The sequence below is a fragment of the Cupressus sempervirens genome, chromosome 6, assembly GCF_028749045.1.
Source record: "Cupressus sempervirens isolate cs-2001-9-10 chromosome 6, ASM2874904v1, whole genome shotgun sequence".
NCBI classification, from domain to species: Eukaryota; Viridiplantae; Streptophyta; class Pinopsida; order Cupressales; family Cupressaceae; genus Cupressus; species Cupressus sempervirens.
Genome location: NC_143123.1, coordinates 97,254,018 through 97,260,224, shown reverse-complemented (window position 1 = coordinate 97,260,224; position 6,207 = coordinate 97,254,018).

Genomic DNA, 6,207 nt, shown 5'->3' with positions numbered 1-6,207 from the left:
TTACCATATAGTTCCTTTCCTTCTTGCAAGAATCTCCTTAATTCCTTGATATAAATATCAAGAACTAATAAGTCACTGGTAATGTTGTTGCACACTATGCTGAATAGATTTGCATCATGTGTAGTTTGTGCATTTACTACTATAACTTCTACTAATGTAGAGGACTTCTTATCAAATTCTTCCATTATTTTTCAAGCTCTCTTCTCTATATTAGGCTCATTGATTTGCACTTGAATGATATTTTGCATTTTCTTTGCAATGCTTACAAGTATGCCCAATCCACTCTTGCTCATCTTTCTGAATTCCTAAAAAAAATTCCCAATAGAAAATGTTTTCAGTGGAATGTACTTCTGAATGTCCATGTTACCATCGAATATCTTGGTAACTTCCTATGGTAGACCTGTAAAAAGTGCTTCAAGAGGTGACCTTGAAGTACTTGTTGAGGAAGTCTCTGTTGCCTTAGCAAGTGTCTGAACAACTACTATCTGCCTCTCCTCAACTATAGTCCTTTGTTCCTCTTTTGGTTGTGATGGCTGGGCATCCATCTAATAATTGTTTTATTATTATTTAATCTCTTCTTTCTCTAACTTCTTCAAATGGATAGTGCTAGATGTGGCTTCATCCACTATGTTTGACTAGTGTGGAGTGAAATCAAATTTTGGGCTAAAAAAACTAGGTATCAATAGTATCTCTTTTGGGGAATCCTTTTTGTGCACATTGGTAGAGTCATGTTTCTTCTTTTTATCCTCTTCTTCCTTTGAGCTGGAGTAATAAACAATGTTGTTTGTGACCAAATTTCCATTATTATAGCCTTGTTGCATCACAAAGGGATCTTTAGTAGTATTAACAAAAAAATATTCACTAGTGTATATGATAATTGTAGCCCCCCTATCATCATACTATCATCTTGTGTGTCCATAGGTGAATTATTAGTATCTATCATTGTATTATCTTGTGTCTTTTCTTCTTTTGTTGCTACTGCTGGTGTAGATGCTATTTTTGTTTTAGCTTTTACAATTACCAATCCACTTTCCTTAATCACAAGTTCATATTATTGGAAACTATGATTGGAACAATTGTTATGTTGTTATTGATGTCAAACCTTATTAGGTAAGACAACTTTCTATCTGATTCGAGTGCCATATCTAGATGATTGACAAAGAGGATTTGAGTAGTTGGTCATAAAAATATCACATAGAGGAAAGGTTGAGTTGTAAGAGGAGACAAAAATGGGCACTTAATTAGTTAGACTTTGACAAGATAAAGTAATTGTTTAACTATGATATAAGTAAATAAGATAGTTGTACTGAAGCCTTGAAGGAGTGATCAAAGAATGATTAAATGCATAGGCTTGACTGAGCAACAAAGAAAAAGATTAAGGAACTTGAAATGTATGCTGAGTGATGCTAGTGTTGATAGAGCCACAATATGTTTGAGCATAAATAGTGTTGAATGAGCATCAATATTGACTGAGCATTAGAACACAACATTGGATGAGGGAAAACATTTGATGAGTTATGAGGAGATCATGATTTCTAGATGACACAGTTAATTTCTTGTAATATGTAAGGTGTGTTGAAGATAAGGATGGATGACTTGGAACATTTAAATCAAGATAAACCATGTTTTCACATTTCTATGCAAGGATTTAAGGAGAAGTTTGGAGAAGTTTCTAGAAGAGAAAAAAAGAAAAGAAATGTTGGAAGGATTTAATGAATCTAACCAAACCCTAAGATCTATAGTGATTAAGTGATAAAAGATTAGAATTACCTATTTAAGAAGGTACAGGGGCTAATCTAATAAGGTTGAAGTAGTTGTTTATGCTATTGATTGAAAAACTTAAGCAGGAGGTTGAGAAGAGTTGAGAAGAGGTGAAGAGTGATTGCTTGAAGGGTTGCTAAGTGGATTAGAGACAAAGATGACAATGAAGGCCAATTAGTGGATCAACATGTGAGCCTAATTATGATTTGTATTTACAAAGTGAGTTGTGTTAGTCAGATCAAAACTTGCAGTTACTTTCTAACCATTATATTAGTATTGAAATCCTTTAATCAAGGTTGACATAATAGTCATATATAAACTCTTTAATCAAGGTGGAATTCTAATGGCATGTTCTAAAGTCCTCTAACAAGGCCACTCCTAATAGGGTTATTACATCCTTTAACAAGGTCACATTTAACAATGTATTTTATAACATTTAACAAGGTTGGCTCCTAACAAAGCTCACTTCAGAAGAGTGAAAATATTGGTTACATGTTACTGGTAGTTTACTTGTATGGATGTTATTTGTGATGATTTATTGTAAATGTTTTACATTCTACAAGTTTGTTATAATTAGGACAATGGATTGCTAGGTGATGTTATTGATAATCTACTATAGAGGCCAAGCTAATGGATGCTTAGATCTGAAGTAGTTAGAGTATTTATTTGTTGAATTGGTACATTTGGACCTTGGATAAATGATTCACCCTCCCTCTTAGTTATTCTAAACATTCTAAAAATTGGTATGAAAGTACTGGTGCTTGCAGAGAAAAGTTTGAAGCTACTTGAAGCTAAAGATCAAGATGTACAAAAAGGAGGTGTCGAGGTTGAACAAAGAGAACTTCTGTGCATAACATAGTTTGATGAAGCTACATCTAACAAGAATTAGAGATGGTGCAATACACTTTGTGGATAATGCATATGTGGAGATAACATTTCTTCCTTTGATAACTCAGTAGCTAAAAGAGAATCAAGAACACAACCAGGCCTGGAAAAATGCCAAGGAAATGTGGAATACATTGCATACCATCTATGGAGGAGACAAAAATGTCTTGAGGAAAAATTCAAAAAGAGTGAGAGGTAAGTTTGATGAAATGAGAATGATGGAAGGTGAGAATATCGTCCAATATTGTGGAAGAATCAAAGAGGTTGTTAATGCCATATGAGGAGAAAATGGAAAGATTGATGATGAGATTGTGATCAACAAGGTATTGAGAACTCTGCTTCCTAGTTATGTTATTAGGGTTTCTCCAATACAAGAATTGAGATGTACTCTTGGTAATAACCTAACTTTAGAAGGCATGATTGTCAGGCTTACTTCTTTTGAGATGTCAAATTTTGATAATTTCACCCCTACCATTATTGAATCTGCTTTTAAATCATACTTAATTCTGAGCAAGAAAGGAAAAGAAAAATGTGTGAAAAGTGACAGTGATGTTACTAATGATGAACTTGATGAGCTTGAAGCATTGATGGCTACTAGAATTCTAAGAGGTAGAGGAAAATACAAAAGTATACTTCCTATAATCTATTTTTCATGTAACAAAGTTGGTCATATTGTTGCAAGTTGTCCTAATAGAGAAGATAACGATGAAAGAAGGGAAAAAAAAGGTACAAAGGCAAAATAGATGATAAAGACAATAGAAGAAATAAGGACTTCAAAGAAAAAGGTAAGAAATCTTTTTACATTGCTAAAGATAAATCTTATAATGAATTTGAAAGTAATTATGAAGAAGTTTTTTTGTGTTGCTATGAAACAAGATTCTGATGAAGATGAGAAAACTGCATTAATCTCATATGTAAGTAACTGCATTAATTCATACTTTACATTCATACTATTTCAGTTATTTGAATTCAAGGTTAATTCCTAAACTAGAGTTTGACCAAGGTAAGTCCCCCATCAACAAAAAAAACAATTTTTTTGTAGGTTGTGGATATCAAATTGATGAATAGATTGCAGATCAGAGTACCCTTTTTGGCTTTCATCGAAATTGCAAAAATACAATCAACATAAAAAATAGTCAATCAAGCTCACACTACACCCCTGATGCACTAGTTTTCCCTTGATGCACTAGTTCAACCCTGACAAATCACCAAAAGACTTCTGGATCCAATCTGTCACGTAGTTTTAGGCTCATATCTGAATATTTCCTCATGTTTTGATTACTACATCAAGCATAAAGTAAATTTCAAAGGTGAGTTCCCTTTTGCTTATTTGTCAATTTACATATCTATATTTAGCATATATACACATTGTGGGTTCTTAAGGATTTTAGACATCTTTCCCCTATTCTTTCTAGATCTAATTTGTATTAGTGCTCCTTATTCATTAGTTAGCATTAATATCTCTAGACTTAGTCTTATAGAATTGAGATTGAAAGGTTTCTCCTCCTTATTTACCCCTTTCTATATCACACACTTGCATATGTTTGTAGGTTATGTGATGAACCTAGTGTTTGTATCCTTGCATCACATTTCCTGCCACACATTTATTGGTGAACCCAACTATTAATATTTCCACTTTTGAATTGCTGTTAGTGTAGTGCCTGCCCCTAGTTCACATTTTGTTTTAATTGCCAAACTCTTTTAGGCCAATTTTATACTTGATGTTTAGTAGCATCACATTCAGGTTATCAGATATTGTTTTACATTAAGTTTATTGTATAATGAGATTACTTGGTACTCTGTATTTCATGCATGTATGATGATTATTCAGTGTTTTCAGTTATCGATGATGATTAGTTAGATGGTTTATTATCACATGTGCTTTCTTATGGATACTTACCCCATACTGCATGTGTATGGTGTGCGTGTTTATTTTCTTTATGTATGGTGTTTTTGATGTGGTTAGGGAAGGGAGTCGTAGTCACCTGCTAGTCGGGATCTACACGATGCACCACTTCCTGCCATTGTCTGTTTAGCTTAGAATATTGTGTCTGTACATGCGTGGATTTTATGCAGGTTGCAGGTACTAGGTATCGACTTCCCTGAATTGCCAGAATAAGCGTACCCTATCGCATTATCTTAATGGTAAGAGAGGGGAGATAAACTCTTAAGTCCAAATCCTAAACCCTCTAGCCAATTGTTCTAATTGATAATTAGGACAAGTATCTGAGTTAAGTACCCTCTGAATGCATCAAATGATGTTATTTCGTGATTATAACCCTTTGTTTCTTTAGTATGTGTTTTGTTATGTTGGATTTTTGTATGTTGTCTTTATGAGTCTTTGGTGTAGTTTTCTATTAATTAAGTTAATTAAAAGATTAATTAATGATTTAATTTAATGGAAAATTTTAATATGATATTTTTAATATTTAATCAATTGAGAAATTAATTAAATAAAAAGAATTAAAATTGGAGATAAAAGTTTAAGGATAAATTTAGAACATGATAATATTTATTTAATTTAGTAATAATATATTTAGAGTACATTTTTAAATAAATGCTAAATATTATTGTTATTTAAATTAATTAAATATTTTATCAATTAAGTTTCTAAAATAAATTAAAAGTTGAAATATATTAAATTATTAAAGTTTCTAGATCGCATGATGCGAGCATGAGTTAAAAATAAAAGAAATTAATAAGTAAATATAATAATGTTATTTTAATTTCGTAAAGTGCGCATGGGGTTAAAAGTAATAAAGATTAAAATAGAAGTCAAGTGGAATATTAAATAAAGTTATTTAATAATCCACTTAATGTGCATGAAAAGATAAAACAAAGATTAATAAAAGCTAATTTTAGAGTTGAGTCTTGTAAGCACGGAGTTATTCTGGGTGAACATATAGTTGGTTCCTCGATTTAAGGAGGGAGAACTCCTTGTTATTACTGGAGGGTTCATTTTTGAGGAGGGGGGGGATTGTTTTGAACACAAATTTTGGGAGAGCAATTTTGAAGAGACAAATTTTAGATGCGAAATTTGGAAGCAAATTTTAGATGGAGAATTCCAAGAGAATTTTCAGAGAAAGGTTCTTGAAGAGGAATGAGTTCTTTCACAGTTTTCGAGGATTGTGTGTTAGCATCAGGTCCAGGTAGGGTCTTGTGTTTTGATCACTGATTAAAATTATGCAATTTGATATTCCTGTCTACTTCGTGATTGTAAGAACTTGTCTTCTTAAATGTGTCAATTCTTCGTTCTGGATCTTCTGCTATTTGATTTCATCTATATATCTAGATTGAAAAATTGTTTAGAAAGCCTCCTTCAACAATTGGAAGAAATTAGAATGAAAACGAATTATGGGTTTGAATTAAAAGGAAATTGAGAAATTTAATCAAGTTAGGGTTTTGAAATTGGATAAAGAAAATCTAAATTGAAAATTCGGATTATATTTATAAAAGTTTATAAGATAAAATAAAATTTAGAATTAAAAATAAAATAAAATAAAATAAAATGTTTAATTATACATGTTTAAGAATTAGATTGTTTATTTATTAAACAAAGAT